This window comes from Mus caroli, chromosome 13, assembly GCF_900094665.2.
Source record: "Mus caroli chromosome 13, CAROLI_EIJ_v1.1, whole genome shotgun sequence".
In the NCBI taxonomy this organism is placed as follows: Eukaryota; Metazoa; Chordata; class Mammalia; order Rodentia; family Muridae; genus Mus; species Mus caroli.
Genome location: NC_034582.1, coordinates 25,904,454 through 25,921,377, shown reverse-complemented (window position 1 = coordinate 25,921,377; position 16,924 = coordinate 25,904,454). Strand labels below are relative to the sequence as shown.

The 16,924-nt window shown below is 43.0% G+C and overlaps 1 protein-coding gene across 3 annotated transcripts in view; it reads right to left on the bottom strand.

Annotated features, from left to right (window-relative positions):
* Nucleotides 1-16,924, bottom strand: part of LOC110307911 (type-1A angiotensin II receptor) — a 45,790-nt gene that overhangs the window by 5,321 nt on the left and 23,545 nt on the right. Inside the window, exon 1 of one of the 3 annotated variants that reach the window (XM_029468347.1) lies at nucleotides 9,711-9,802. The exons of the other annotated variants lie outside the window; for them this stretch is intronic. The gene's annotated coding sequence lies outside the window, so the exon portion shown is untranslated. Of the gene's footprint in view, nucleotides 1-9,710; nucleotides 9,803-16,924 lie in introns of those variants that run through there. 3 annotated transcript variants of the gene reach the window in all.

Below are 16,924 nucleotides of genomic sequence, written 5' to 3'. Positions count from 1 at the left end.
TTCTTCTTGAGTTTCATTTGTTTTGCAAATTGTATCTTATATCTTGGGTATTCTAAGTTTCTGGGCTAATATCCACTTATCAGTGAGTACATATCATGCAAGTTCTTTTATGATTGGGTTACCTCACTCAGGATGATGCCCTACAGGTCCATCCATTTGCCTAGGAATTTCATAAATTCATTCTTTTAAATATCTAAGTAGTACTCCATTGTGTAAATGTACCACATTTTCTGTATCCATTCCTCTGTTGAGGGGCATCTGGATTCTTTCCAGCTTCTGACTATTATAAAAAGGAAGGCTTTTAAGTGACCTTATTTTAGCCTTCTTTCTGCAGGTGAAGAAGTTACAGTTCCTATCTGAGTGGTTAGTTTCCAGCCCCACTGTTACAGTGGCCCTGATTAGGGCTCAGTGAGGGCCAATTAGGAAAGCTGTTTCTCTGACCTTTGTGGAGTCCTGACATTCCAAGGAATCCCAAAACAAAAACACTAATGCAGTGGGAGGGTCAGTTACCTGGTTAAACCAAGAAACCAGTATCACCCTTAGGAATGCAGATCCTCTAGAAGGGTAAAGAGACAGGAGGAAAGAATGCTCATCTCCGGAATGAGAAGTTTTCTTCCCAGGATTCCTGCCTTCTGGAGCAGTCCGGGAGAGTCTGGGGTTCTGTTGGGTCTGTCTATCATATCTATTGAGTCCTGACTCCAGTAGGCATACCTTTGCCTCTTCTTGCTTTTCTGCCTTTCTTTTGAGTGCTATCCAGAACTCAAGGAGTCTCTATCTAGTGCCCTGGGCTTCTGCACTCTTCCTCCCACACTTACTATGAAACTTCTTGTCTGTCACTTGGGCTGACCTTCATGTTCACCTAAATAGCATGGCTGTCTTCTTTTTCAACTCTTGTAATTGGCCTATCTGGTGGGAATGAACATACATATTCTGTATGCTTCTCTCTTTGGCTACCTGACTACTGAAAAAAAATGAAGTAGAAAAAAATTACAATTCGCCCCCCCCCCAGGAATTTCCTGCTGTGAGTGGAAGCGAGTGTCCTGGAGAAAGACTTACCTCACAGGAGAGACTTAAGGCTGAGACATCAACAGTGGTGGGCATGGGACCACACCCTGGCATATACATATCTCTTGTTTTCGATGAAATTCTATTCTTCAGGTTAGGACCCTGAAGATGGACTCCAGAAGGGTCACTGGATCTCTTTGTCCCTGAGGCTACATTGAATGAATCCCCCTTTTCAGTTTTACCTTTAGTTTGGCTCCTTTTGTTGACTTATTGAGGATAAATGGCAGAACTTGGCTGGTTCTGCACAAACCGTGACCCCCTATATCCAGTGACTATTGTGAGAAAAATGGGTTTTGTTGTTTTACTTTTCCACTAAAGATAGCTAGCCCACTGAGGGCTAGTATTCTCCATTAACCTCTCTCAGCTTGAGAAATTCTTACATCTTTGTCTGTTTGCCCAAGTCCTGGATGCCAGGCATTCCTGAGACTTGACTCTATCACACCCTTCCCTTTTGCTCCAATTCTGAATTATCCAATTGTGTCAGTTTATTAGGTCAAGCTCCCACCAAGAGGGTGACAAACAGTCACCACCCTGCAATAGGATAAACACTATGTGACCTCTCCCCCACCTCTGTGTGCTCGCTCCCTTGGTTTGGATTGTTAAAAAACCTTTTACAAAAGTGGATTGCCTTGACAAGTTACTTTCTCTTTGCGCCTGTGTCCCTTTGTCCAACACTAGGAATATAGGGCTATTCTTTTCCAACACACCCCCACCTGTGACTCTATAATAAACTCTTCCCCTGTCATATGGGAACTTCGGTTCTTTCAATTCTCAGAACATGAATCCAGAAGCCACTGGCTCAGGGCAGCTTTTGGTGGCCATCAATTTCCCAGGCCACTGGGCTCCAAGAAAGACTCCTTTGTCCTAAAAAAGATGCCCCAACATTCCTACTTCATTTCCTTATCCCTCTCACGAAGCCTATACACCCTGAACCCTTCTCTTCTGTCGCTTGCAGAGCCATTAGAATCCACACACAAACACTGTCCACTCTGCATGCTCCATTCTCTGCGAAGCTTTCCCAACCTCTCTACATAGCTCTGGAACGTTGGCTATAGCTCTTGACACTTTAATCATCTTGACATATTTGTTTTCCCCACTGGTCTGCCAGCTGCTGGAGAAGAGGCCTGTTCTGAATCATCTTGTTTACTACTGTAAGCCCTTCGATAGTCCGGGGTGGGGGTGGGGGGCAGATGATAAACGTCTCTTCAATGAGAGACAGTGCTATCAGGGAACACAGAGTCCCCTCTGCAGGGTCTTACTCTCAAATTTAAAAACAGACCCAGAAGGAACCCAGAGGGCAATTTTATTAGAGTGTGGGAGAAAAAACAACTATCCTCGTACAAGCTAGGGACCTTGGAAGCCTCTGGAAGACAAAAAACAGAAAGATGAGGATAGAAAGCCATGGTTTTTGAGTTAGAGTCAAACAAGCAGGTGGAATCAGCATGGAGGCCTGAGAGAGCTTCCTGGGCTAAAGGGCATCCATGGGAGAAATGGCAGAACAAGCACCACAGGACTGTCACTAGTGTCTGAAACAGGGAGCCAGAAAGAGGAAAATGAAAAGACTTCATGTTCAGTGCAAGACCTCAGAGTTTAGGGCAGGTTTAACACAGAGAGTCTGTACCCACAATGGAGGGGTTTCTGAGCTCTGTGTCTCATTATGAGGATAATCTCTCTATTCATCTTAGTGTGTCTTCAGATGTGTCTCTTTGAGATTCCGGAAAGGACTAGATTACTAGATTTTTCTTTTCTGGTCCAGTCTATTTGCTACTTTTATATGCTATATTTGTTTGTTTATTTATTTACATTATCCAGCCATTGCCCCCCCCCCCAGCCCTGGGTTTCTCCTCCCATGATTCTTAATCCCATTCCTCCTCTTCCTTGCTTCCAAAAGAATGCTACCTCCACCAGGCTTCCCCCTTCTCTGGAGCCTCAAGTCTCTCCAGGATTAGGCAAATCTTCTCCCACTGAGGTCAGACCAGGTTGTCCTTTGCTACATATCTGCCGGCAGTTGGGATGGGGGCCTTGGACCACCCCAACTGTGTATGCTCCCTGGTTGGTGACTTAGTCTCTGGGAGCTCCCTGGGGTCCAGGTTAGCTGAGACTGCTGGTCTTTCTATGGGGTCACCCTTCCCTTCAACTTCTCCAATCCTTCCCCTAATTCAATCATAGGGGTCCCTGACTTCAGTACAATGGTTGGGTATAAGTATCTGCATCTGTCTCAATTAGCTGTTGATAAGGGTAGAGCCTATCAGAGGACAGTCATGCTAGTCTGTACGCACATCATAGCATCAGTAATAGTGTCAGGCCTTGGTGCCACCCCACCCCACCCCATCCTGCCCCATGAGATGTATCTCAAGTGAAGCTGGTCGTTGAACCACCTTTCCTTCAGTCTCTTCTCCATTTTTTGTCCTTGCAGTTCTCTCAGACAGGAACAATGCTTCCTGTACCTTCACTGACACCACCTGTTTTAGGTTAGGGAAATTTTCTTCTATTGTTTGTTTGTTTGTCTTGTGGTTTTGACCTGGGTTTCTTCTCCTTTCTCCATTCCTATTATTCTTAGATTTACTCTGTTCATTGTGTCATTTGTGCTTGGATTTTTTTCAGAGTTCTCATTTTCCTTGACCAAGCCATACATTTCCTCTACCATGTCTTCAGTGCCTGAGATTCTCTTTTCCATGTCTTTGTGCACACTGTTGCTGAAGCTTACCTGGGAGGGTTTTTCATGACTTCCTCGATTTTTCATTTCTAGTTTTACCTCACTTTGGGTTTTTATTTAGCAACTCTATTTCTACTTTCATGTCTTGAACTGTTTTCTTCCCTTCATTACACTGTTTGTGTATAGATTTCAGTAATGGATTTATTCACATCCTCTTTAAGGTCCTTGAACATTCATAATGGCTATTTTTAAGTCCCTTTCTTGCTTGAGCTATATTGCATTTCTCAGGGTCAGCTGTGGCACGGTTGCTGGCTTCTGCTGGGGACATGTTGTTTTGGGTAATTCTGGGGTTTTTTTGGGGGTGGGGTGGGGGCTGGTGTCCAGGCCATCTAGAGTAGGGATGATTTGGTTCCATGGTTTTTGTTGGCCTCTCTGGATCTTAGGGAAGCGCAGTAGCTATGGGTTGCCTGGTAAGAATGCTTCTCGGTCCTTGCCAGGTGTGGGCACTAGAAGTACCAAGTAGATCATGTTTCTAGCTATCCCAGGAGGACACAAAGGAATGAGGATGAACTAGAAGAGGGAGCTGAGAGTGTCTCTAGGAATGAGGAAAGTTGGGTCCACTGCAAGGTTTGGTGGCATCTCGGGGGACAATGGCAGAGTGGGAAGAGACTGGAGAATTTGTGGTGGAGGACAAGGAGAGTGGGAAATCACTGTACTGATTTCTAGACCAGTATGGCCACTGAGCTTTCAGGTAGACAGGGTTTCTAGCTATTGATGGTTGACACAGAGGAGTCAGAATAGGATAAAAGGAGATGGTAAGAGGGTCCCGGGATGGGAGGTGGAGGGAGGGAGGGAGAAAGGGAGGGAGGGAGAGAGAGAGAGAGAGAGAGAGAGAGAGAGAGAGAGAGAGATCCCAGCAAGTGGTCTGCCTCAGAATTGGGAATGAGACCTAGGAAATTGCCCTGGAGGACACAAGCGTTTAGATCACCTTCCTGATTCACAGGCTGGCATGGCCAGTGAATTCCCAGGTAGAGAGTGCCACCAGGTATTGCTGGCTGGCACAAAGGAATGGGAATGGGCTACAAGGGGGCATTGGGAGGGCCCACAGGAAGGACCCAGCTAGAACAGCCAGCAGCTGGCCAGAGTCCCCAGGGAGTGAAGTCCTGAAACAGACAGATTTTTGAGGGATGTCTTCCTGTCCAGATAATTAGATAGGCCCCCCTTTTATTATTATTATTATTATTATTAACTCTTAAGGGAGGAATGATGATGTCCTTGCAGGATCTTTTGGACGGTTTAAAAAGTCACGAGTCCCCACCCAGGGTCAGAGGTACACCACCCCCCCCCCAGCTATTCTTGAGACTGAACTAAATTGTGCATTATAAAGAATTCAAAAAACCTTTAAAAAACTAAATCTGCCCAGTAGTTATGCTTACTCTGAGAGAACAGCTTTCACCAAAAAGGGCTTCCCTGAACCTGCTACCTTCTTCCTGTTCATAGGCCATTTTTACATCTTCTGGACGGACAGCTGTGCTTCCTCAAGGGCATTTCAGATTCTAAGGAGACTCTGTTGCAGTACTGTTGCCCTTCCTTAACACGGGTGTGTTACAGAGTCGTGTAAGATAGGACTGAAGGGTTGTAAAGGAGGCATCCACCCTCCTCCATGACTCTAAGTCTGGCAATGCCTTCCTAGCTAGCTACCACACGGATAGCTTGAGATGGGAGGCTGAGTCTAGGCACTGACAAGGATTTCTGTCAGGCTCATAGAATCAATTCACCCTGTGTCTCTCTCATACAAAACACCCAGGGTCAAACCAGACTCGTGGACAAGAAAATGGCCTGAGGGGACAGTAGACAGTTAAAAGAAGGATTAATATGTACAAGCTAGGGCTCCGCTTTGGGGGAGGTCTGTTGCTTTTTTTTTTTTCCTCAGAAGGACTTCCTTATGTTTTATTGACTTTTCCATTAATCTTATTATGGTTTTTGAACTTATGCCTGGGTAGCAGTCTGATTTCTGGATAATTCTTTATGAAAGTTAATTACTGCATAAAAAATTGTTTTGGCTAGCAATCATGCGTGTCTTAACAAGGATTAATCAGTTTATCTCTTTGCTCTTGTGTTTGCCCAGAGTTGCAGTATAATCCTAGCTCTCAGGAGGCAGAGGCAGGACGATAAAGAGTTCAAGGCCTACCTCTGCTACATCGCTGGAGGTCAACCTGATATGCATGAGAGTGTCTTAAAGGAAAAAAAAAGACAATAAAAAACAGCAGGAAGGGATTTATTTAATGCATGAAAGTCTCAGGGGAGCCCTAGCTGCCAGGGCAAAGAGGAAGTGGTCCTCTCCTCCCTCTTTGCTCTCTTGACCCTACTTTGACATCACACAAATCAGTTGGTTCCAATAATCCTGTGTTTGGAGTGTCTAAAATTGTACTGACTCGCCTAAAACCATCAACAGCATTCACTTCGAAATAAATTGGGGAACGAATTTGCATTCTAAAGGGTCGATCTGCAAGCAGACTTTTCAAATCCAGCTTTTTCTCAAGCAGAGGTCAGCCTCTCCTTCAGCGCCAGTGGTTCACACTGACTGACATTAAAAATGTGAAAGGTGGTTCAGAGCAGTCAAGGGAGCATCCTTGGTAACAATACTGATGCATTTGTAAGAGGCTCAACATTGACATGACTATTTAGAATAATATTGTACGGAAGCATTTGTACAATGATTGAGACCAGCCAAAGTCAGAGTGGGTGGCCCTGATCCAGTATGAAGAAAGTACCAGTTGAAAGTTGAACCCTTGAACTGGCTTTGAAAACGCTCTCACATTAGATAACTGTCCCATGCCCAAGCAGACATTCCAGATCCAGATACTGAAACCTCCAAAGGAGGTTCCCCTTCAGAGGGCTGAACAGAAAAGATTACAGAGCCCAAAGGAAGGTAAGTTCCAAGAAAGAGCATGCACACATGGAACAAATAGCACAGCTAGAGGAGGACCCATAACTTGTGGCGCAACTCAGCAGGGATTTTTTTTGCAAGCATTCAGAGTGCTTGAGGAAATCAAGGAAATGCAGCGTCCGTAGACGCTAACAATAGAAGGGTAAGAAATGAGTACAAGGCAGTTTTTAAAAAGAAACCATCTAACTTCTTCCTTGAAGGTAATTTTGCTTACCCTTCACTTGCAATTTCTGGGTGAATATTTCCCCTCAATAAAATACATGTTTTTCTTCAAATATTGGTGCCTATAAATTAAGTATTTAAGATGGACTGGCATGTTTAAGTGGTAACAACACCTTGTAATCCCTTCCCCATTCGTATCTTGTGCTGTGGTCTGACCTCATGCAAATGATCCCAAGACAAGCAGCGTTTTCAGTCCTGCATATCAGTTATCAGCAACTGATGTAGTGATAGCAGCCAAATGTGCTGTCATTTGTAATTAGCTCTACGTAAAAGAACACCAAGCCCAAAAGAGGGTTGTGAGAGGACACTCAGATACTTGTTTCAACCTCAGATGATGACAGTTACATGTCACCTCCATACCTCTGTTTCTCAGAAGTTATTCAAGGTAAGAGCCTACTATTAGGAACCCCTACTTAATAACCTCTGCTTCAACAACACACTTGTGTGTGTGCTGTCTGCTGGTGAGCTTGTCAGGTACGTGGGTGGGAGGGTGACCCTGGGATGTTATTTTATGAGACGGGGTCTCTGAGTGAACCCAGAACTCACCATTTTAACTCTGTTGACTGGATGTCACCCACCCCCAATTCTGCCAGTCTCCTCCCTCCCAAGTTGAAGTTTCAGGCATGTGCCCCCACGCTCAGTAGTATTACATAGGATCTGGGTCTCCAAACTCAGGTCCTTATGCTTGGACAGCACTTTGACCACTGCGCCATCTCCCTAACCCCACAATTCAGTTTTGATAAATGTCTCTGAAGCTCTTCCTCTTTGCCCTTTAGCCCAAACTTGACTGTTTATGTTATTATGTCTTTATTTCGAAAAGTGAAGAAAAATTGGGATGAAAGATATGCGATCAAGACTAAACCACACACTAAAAATCTCCCGTTGCCACACTGGTGTTAGCAGAAAATACTTTTATCATTTTAAATATGAAGAGTCATTTGAGAATTCCAAATGGGTGGGGGGAAAGGACCATTTCATGACTTGAAAGCAAGCATGAATATGCACACATCCTTCTCCATTCCCAGATTCCTCAGGACAGCACCCTGAGGTCAGCATTATGCAAGGAAATGGGAAGAGCCCACGAGAAGAACCAAAAAGCACAGATCCAGTTTTAGGCATCTTAGCTGGCAAATGGAACTTCATGATGATAATCATTACCAAAAAACAGAATCAAGGCCAGTGAGCAGCCACGCTGTCAACGGTGTTTCATTTGCCCTTTAGCAGGCATCAAAAATGGAAGCTTGAGAAACTGCAGCAGCCAGATGAGGAGTTGCTTATGAAGTTCTGCCTGTCTGTCCCATATTCAGGACTGGGTGAACCACCTAGCATGGTGCTAGCTATCTTCTAAAACGCTCCCTCCTTCGGCTCACAGGTGTCTGAAATGTCTCTCATTTGTGTAGACTGGGTTAGTCTCTTCGGTGACGTCACTGGAACTAGCTACCTACTAGAACAAGTAGGTCCACCTTAAGACCACAGAGATTTAGGTGAGAGAGGCTCTTGGTCTTTAGCCTAGGTATGCTCCACAGACTGTCTCAGCCTCCCTCCTTAGTGCATTACAGATGTGACTTACTTCCCATAGGATCAGGGGTTCAGATTTTCAACTATGTGACTCTTTTTTTTGTTTTTTCCAATTTGGAAACTGACGAGACAACACTGTTTGTAATGATGATGCTAAAGTGGCAAACGTGCACGACTCTGACATTCAGTGCCACTGGCAACAGGAAATGAGGGGCTACGAGGCCCTAGCAGGCATGTCCACCCCGTGGGCTGTGTGAGGACAGCTATGAACGTAGTCAAGTGCAAAACTGTAAACTAACTTAAAGCATGAGATTATGCCAAGAATTTGATCATATAGTTCTTAAGAAAGAACGTTGTTATGCCGTGCTGTGAAGACAAACAGGCATGCCTATCTCATGTTTTTTCTCAGTGTTCTTAAATTTATGCTAGGGTGTAAATAACTAATCTCTTTCACTACAAGCAGATTGCAACAGAGAGATCGGGGTGCTGAACACAGTATCAGAAACAAAATAAATTAAATCAAGAACAAGGGGTAGACCTGGGAGCAAGAAACTCAGAGACTGTTAAACATATGTGTGGCCCGGGCAACATTGCCAGCCTTGATAATTCCCCTTGAATTGTGCATAATTTTAAGATGCAAATCCTACACCATTGACTGCAGTTAAAACAATGCAACTTGCAGCTCATCCTACCTGCCTATCACTTGCCGCCCCACTGCCTCTCAACACTGAGGTCCTTGCACTTCCTAATGAATAGCCTGTGACAAGAGGTGCGGGAGCTGGGATCAAAGGCAAAGCCCTCTGCCACTCACAAACTAAAATGAGCTGCTGCTGGCGGTGACTTTGGCTTCCTGTGACAGCAATTAATGAGTAACCAGATGTCACACGTCAACTTGAAATTAAAATACATTCCCAGGACTCGTGTACAGTCTGAACAGGAGTCAAAAGGGAACTCTTTCCAAGAGCAAGACACGTATCAACACACCATTTTGCCTTCTGATGGTTCCTTCCTTTTCTAAATGTGAATAAAACTTCTCTCACTTGATTTGTGAAGGAGAAAGAGCCTGTCTGTCTAGAAGTGCTATGCCAGGGAGGTGGCAGGTGACCCACAGTGCACCAGGGCACTCGGTGCCACACCACAACTGTCACCTTCTCCGTTTACTCTCCCACTGTGGTTTCTCCCTTTCTCGGGCCTGCTTCCAACTAGCTATTTCTGCTTAAATTACCCACCAACAAAGCTGTTCATCTCAGTCTTTCTCAGCATCCACGCTGCCCAAACTCCATAAGCTTATGGGCTCACCCTGCCTCCATGAAGGGGTAAGAGGATCCTCTTGCTCTTCCATATACCCCAGCATGCTCTCTGAAGTCCAGCTTCCAAACCTAAAACAACTGTGCTTATGGGGGAGCCCAACAGAAGAAACAGAACAGTACAATTTTAGATTCTTCTTGGATTGGAAGAAACCAATACGCTGACTTAATAGAAATAGCTAAAAAAATTTTAAATTTTTTAATTTACTTTTTTTCAGGGATGTGCCTGCCCTAGAATACATGTGGAAGCCAGAGAACAACCTACAGGGACTCTGTTCTCTCCTCCCACCATGTGGACCCCAAGAACACAGTTCAGGTCACCAGGCCTGATGGCACATGTCATTCCCCAATGAACCACTTTACTAGTCCCACTTTCTAATCTTTACAAATAAAATATTTTTGGCTAGCCTGTATGATTTCGTTTCTATGCAGGAATCCGTTCCAGCTGAGTGTCCCAGCTATTTGGGATCATTTGTTTATTTTTATCCTCCCCAATTAATTTTGATGCTTATCTCCTATACACTGGGTGAAACTTAGAAATCAAATTAAGAGAGCGAAAGTGGCTTGTCACAGTCGAGCCTCCTCTTCGAGCAGTGTGGACACAGAACTTGATCTGCATGGAGAGCCTGCCAACCATTTAAGTTTGCTTCGGGAACACTGAGTACTCTCTGCATGCTAAGGAAGCATCCTTTGACCTTCCAGCCCTTTGAACTTAAATGAAGGAAGACTTAGCCTCTGTGAGATGATTACAATGTTAATGAGGGAAATGGCAAGTTAATCTTGTCAGCTACATAACAGCACAAAGCTACACTCACATAGTGTCCAATTAAGCTTATTTAATACACAGTGATTTTCTTCAGTCTGCACTTCTGGAACAGTATCTGATTCATAGAAAAGACTTAAATTATGGCTAATGAGACTGACATTTATCGATTAATGATTGATGACTATTAACTACATGCCAAGTACTGTGTTACCTGCTTGGATCTCTACGCGAGTCATGATAAGGGAATGGCTTTGAGACCATCCATATGCTATTGACTCTCTAACCAGTATGTCCAGCTCTGTAGTGCTGTTTACAGTTTTTGATAAAGTCCTGTGTCTATGCCACAGTCTAGTGTTTGTTAATCAGGGCCACTGTGCCCTTTAAGGATACACTATATGGCATATTTCACTTTTAAAACAGTGGGAGGAAGGCTACTGGGGTCTAGTGCATTGAGACCACCGAGAGTGCTAATTAATTTACAATGCAAGGAATGGGTCTCAGTACACAACTACCTGGGCTTGAAGACAACCATGCTGCAACTGGTGAGTGCTGGTCAGCCTCTTTTCTCCCTCCCCTCCCTTCCTGTCCTGTCTTTTGGTTTCATTTCCTTCTTTTTTCATTACTTTTCTTTAAATTCGATAATTTAAAACTTTTACCTTTAAAGCAGAAAGTTAATTATATTCTGCCTTTATATACTTATAGATTTTACAAAAAGACACAATTCTGTTGAGTTACCTTTCAAAAGACTAAGCTGGTATTGGGTGCAAGTTGGCTCTGAACTGGCACTCACCTAAACATCTAATCATGAGCTCATTCTAGGCCACTATCTTTCCAAGTATTTTCTAGGCCTCAAGGATTCTGCACAAGCACACTGGAAGAGGCTGTCAAGGAGTCAGTGATAACTGAGGCCTGTCCAAGTGGCCACCACATCTCCACTAGAGGCCACAAGCCACCTGCTCTGGAAATCAAAGTCTGCCCTCTGGTGGCACCACTTCCATAGACCCTGGGTGGACTTGAGGCCCACTGGGTACACTGTGCAGCCTTTGGGGTCTAAGCTGAGTTGGCAAATATTTGCATACAAAATTCATCTTTGCATCCATTCTGAGTTCCTCTCTGTGGGACAGCACATTAAATAGAAACACATGGAAGCACTCAAAAGAATAAAGCGACTAGAGAAGCCCAGGAGAGAGGATGTACGCAGCTTGGGGACTATTATACTGACAAATGATGTTCTATGGGGACTGCACAGCAAGCGTCTGGACACTTGGCTTGATTTCCTGTTATTTGCATCCTGTACGATGCTTTTCTAATCCATCAGGACATAGAGTTCTCACAGCTAAGGGATAATTCTGAGCGGGGGGGGGGGGGGGGGGGAGAACTCTCTGAATACCAGTTATCAAAAGACTTCTGTAAACAACATTCTATGGCCTCATTTTAATAGTTCATTGCCCTTAAACATTTCCTTCAAGCTTCTTATAGGCTAGTTTAAGAAGAAAAGCACCAGGAAGTTTGAAAGAACAGTTATATCAGAGGAGGTTTTACTCCTACCCTATTAAGAACTCTGCTCTCTCTACATGGAAATATCAAGAAGTGCCTATCACAGATATCACTTCTGTAAGCTGAAGAATAGGCAACATTTGAGGTCAAGATATGCAACTCCAGAATGTGGGAGATAAAGAGTTAGGAATAAAAAATTATGGTGAGAGAAAGGGCAACATAATTCAAGAGGTGGAAGTGTGTGTTGGCTGTAGGGTTAGTGGAATAAAACAAATGGCAGAATAAGTGAGCACACTTATTACACTTAGTGAGCACAAGAGTTAGGGGTAAAACAGAAATGCAAATATGGGTAAATAGACCATATCAAAATTTAAAAAACAGCCAGGCAGTGGTGGTGCACGCCTTTAATCCCAGCACTTGGAAGGCAGAGGCAGGCAGATTTCTGAGTTCGAGGCCAGTCTGGTCTACAGAGTGAGTTCTAGGATAGCCAGGGCTACACAGAGAAACCCTGTCTCAAAAAACCATAACAAACAAACAAACACCACCACCAACAACAACAACAACAAAACCAAGGTTAGTACAAGGCTGGAATGGAAAACCAATCTATAGAGTAAGCTTTATGTCCAACATGTAGAAATATTGATTTGGTTGGTGGTTAGAGTCTGTTGACTAGAAACAAACCAACTGGAAAGTTTTGGGTGGGGTTAAACTTTCCCCTACATCTCTGAGAAACCATGAATTAGGCAGTTTACTCATCCTCTCTGGGCTTCTATAGCCTATGCTTTAAATGAAATGAAAATCACCTGTATACTCTTAACATGAAGGTTAAATCAAACGAAGGGGGAACTGGTTGTAATATTACCTACTCAACAAATGGTATCCATTTTTTAAAGAATTATTTATTTTATTTTATGCTTCTGAGTGTTACACCTCTAAGTATGCACCATTCTGTTGCCTGCAATTGACAGAAAAAGGCATCAGAATCCTTGGAGCTGGACAATTGTGAGCTACCATACAGGTGCTGGGAACCAAACCCAGGTCTTCTGCAAGGGCAACATTGACCACTGAGCCATCTCTCCAGCTCCCATCAAATACTATCTATTGTTACTATCATTTTATGTGTATGTATATATACTCATTGTGTATGTATATATACTCGTTGTAATGACACACCATCCTATCATTTTCCAAATACATTCCTATGTCCTTACACCTATACTAGTCAATGAAGTTTTACATTTCAAGTTCATTTCACTACATTCTTATGTATAAGCCAAGAAATTAAAACAATGCTAGGAGCTTTTTTGATCTAATATAATATGATTACACAATGTTACTAACCCAATAAAGCCAAGTTAAAGGCTCAGTTACAAGAATTAAATAACAAAGAACATGTGAAGTGCAGGTGATTGCAAGGTTACACTGAGGGAACAAAACCATCTCACTAAACAGCATATACACTTTTGGTTGGTAAATTATCCCTGGACTAATCAAATGACAAAATGCTCTTTAAGGTCTGCACAGGTTCAAGCCTGAACCAGTCCCAGTGCTGAGTTGGGAAAGCAGACTTGACCTCACACCACTAACCAAGCAGCTATCTGTAGTTTGTACCTACTTCTGAAGGATAAATACATTCTTGCCTATGGAGTCTCACTAGGTATATTAACCACATTTCAGTGTGGGCCCCCATGCCCAGGAGTAGTTGACCAACACAAAACAAGCTCAATGATGATGCTGTAGACTTTTTGTCTCATGTCACTTTGTTTGGACTTTTGTTTGTATTGATCTCTGCATATTTTCTTTTTGGATTTAATGTTTTATGGGTCTTTGTGTTTCTTACTTTTGTTTGTTGTTTTGTTGGGTTTTTTTTCTTTTTTGAGAGAGAGAGCAAGAGAGAGAGAGAGACAGAGACAGAGACAGAGAGAGAGATTTGGCTGTTTAGAGATAGTTTGGTCGGTAGGGAGGTGAGGAGGAGCTGGGAGGAGCTGGAGGAGGAGAAAGTATAATCAGAATATGTCATAAGAAAAATATTTCTAAAGTCCTTAAAAATAACAGCATTCTGAGTCCAAAACTTTATTTGCTTACAGTTCTTCATATATTCATGTGATTCTTTCTTGGGTTATCTGGCTTATCATTTGCAATTGTTGTTCTTTGACATGATTTCATTATTTTATTACTATATAAAATAGTGGAAGGGCTCACCAGAGAGCAAGCAGGCTTGTGAAGTTTATTAGCCTTTGGTAAGAATGGCACAATTACTAATGACTTCAGGATATGAAGAGGTTCCAGTTTACAAAAACTTTGTGTTAGGAGTCAGCCTATTCTAACAGCCTCAGCTGTACCCACAGGGCAACATCCAACTTTCATCCCACTCTAGGTAAATAGACTGGCTTCAAGTTGTACCCTAACCAAAGGTGTTCTGTTTACATGTGCAGCTGGGGCACTGTTGATCAAGGCTTGGAAGGAACGAAGCTTTCTTTTGATATGGCTTTAAAAGCCATAAAGTTTTCTGCAAAATTGAGAGGTTTGTGAGTCAAACTTAGTGCTTTCTTATTCAGAGAATTTATGTATGTATGTATGTATGTATGTATGTATGTATGTATGAGTATGTGTATTTCATAATATTGTATTTGTTTACAGAGACAAAGGGCATGATAATTCTCCGAGATGATCTGATTGTCATGTTATCCAAGTAAAACTTGTATTGTAAGCCTTTAATGTATTTGAACGATTCTTAAGTTTTTCATTTCCCTAGAAACAACCTAAATCAGAGATTCAAGCTATTTTGTATCTGGAAAGACCCCTTGAATTGTGAGCTCCAGGGTACCGGTACTCACATATTTCAGGGCTGGGAGAAGCAAGCATGAGGATGCAGTGGGGGTTGAGCAGATGGGAAGTGAAGGCTTACCTTTGTCTTGGAGGAAGACAGAGGATTTATTTTTCAGCCAACCGTGGCAATGGGGGGGGGGGTGGTAAAGATAAGCAGGAAATTTCAATTTTTATGTGAAATGTCTTATTTGGAAATATTTTCACTGGAGCAAATGAAGAAAAAAAAGAAAACCAACCAACACCATGGAACTGAGCAGAGCTCTTTTGCAGACCAGATCAGGTATCACAGCTGCCAATTGACTATGCCAAACACCTAATTTCACAACCGAGAAAACAGTCTCGAAACCCTGGCAGGATGATACAGACACCTATCCAATGTTTCTACATGATGTTGAATACTTGAAGCAAAAAATACCTATGGTTGCTAGGCGACAGCCCTCATCCATTTCTGCATTCGACAAAAATCCATGGCCCAGACACCGGAGGCTGCCAAAGGCACACGGGGATGTGGTGGGACAGAGGACAGCCAGGCTGCCCTATCTGCATATGTCTAGAACCAGCCTGATGACTCTAGATGCCAGCCTGTGCCTCACTCTGCTGCCATTTCTGTTCCACATATGTAGGGCATGTGGACCGTGCCAAGAGAGGAATTGGCATGGACCAGGTGAGGTTGAACATGTCGAAACCCTGTAAATGTCAAAAATTGGAATTAGAATCTCATCCCGAGGCTGGCAAGAGTAGGCCTAACTCCTCCCCTGTTTCCGTGCCTGCCTCAGAACACGTAACCCAGTGACCCCTAACCGGGTGGTCACAGACAGTCGGTCACGTACCCAACATGTACTCTCCATGCTAACGAGGCATCTTAGTATCTTAGCTATCAGCCAATATTCTTACCCCCAAAACTATATAACCCTTGGTTCACTCCAAATAAAGTGTATGCATTCAAATCCTTAACCCATAAATAAATAAATAAATAAATAAATAAATAAATATGAACAAAAGGCTAGAGCTCATGACTAGGCAGAGGAGAGAGGATAGTGAGACTTTGGATCTATTAAGAGGTCTTAGGTAGGGACCACGAGAAGAAGGACAAGGGATGGTGGGAATCTGCAAAAGTGCTGACTTCTAGGTGAATTATATTTTATATAAAGAGCAGCTGTTTATTCTCTATCCAGACAGGGTTTTCATAGCAAAACAGTCAACCTAGGTGAAAAATGGTAGTCTTGGGGTGTGGACATTCTTGAAGCTGAGTCAGAAGGTGCCATGTTGAAAACTGTTGGTGGCTACATTGTTGAGAAGTGTCAATCACGTATGAAGGAATGCTAGCCCTTTGGAAGGCATCAGAAGCTACTCTGTGAGCCAGGACAAGTCAGGAGGGTCAGTAGGGACAATGTGAGATATATATAGTATACATTTAGTATAGTCTAAAAGTTCTAATTGTAAACAGAAATGTATTAGGGTGCTGGGATCAAACAGCGTCTAGAAGAGACTACTGTAAAATATTGTAAGGATAGTGTGAGAATTATGATCTAAACATCAAAAGTCCCACTTGGCATTTTCACCTCAGACACGGTGTGTTCATCTCCAGAAACATAGCGTCACTCATTTCTGTCTTCTAAATCTCTGTTTAAAATGCCCAGGCTTTCATCTAGGTCCTTGAATGCACAGAATATAGTTGTAATAACTATTTAAAGCCCCTGTGCTGCAATCCTATTACATGTGTCAATGACGGGTCTGCTTTTTTGTTGTTGTTGGTCATTTTCCTTTTTGTTGATTCCCATTTCCTGCTTCTTTGCATGCTTGGCAGCTTTCTGATTAGCGGTAAACATTATGAATCCACTGTGTTGGGAATTGAACATTTTTCTACTAGAAAGTAGTGATAACCTTTCTAGTTTGTTTGTCTTAGGAAGCATTTGCAATACATGCAAAGTTTAACTCTTTTGGGTCTACTTTTTTTAATTTGTCAGGTGCAATTAGAGCAGTAGTTAGTATAGGAGTGGCTGCCTACAGACCACAGCTGCTGTTCACACCAGCCAGAGAAGGACATCTCATTATTCATGGGCATCTTGTGACACATTCAAAAGGAAAAGGAAAGCAATCTCTGGGTCTTGTTT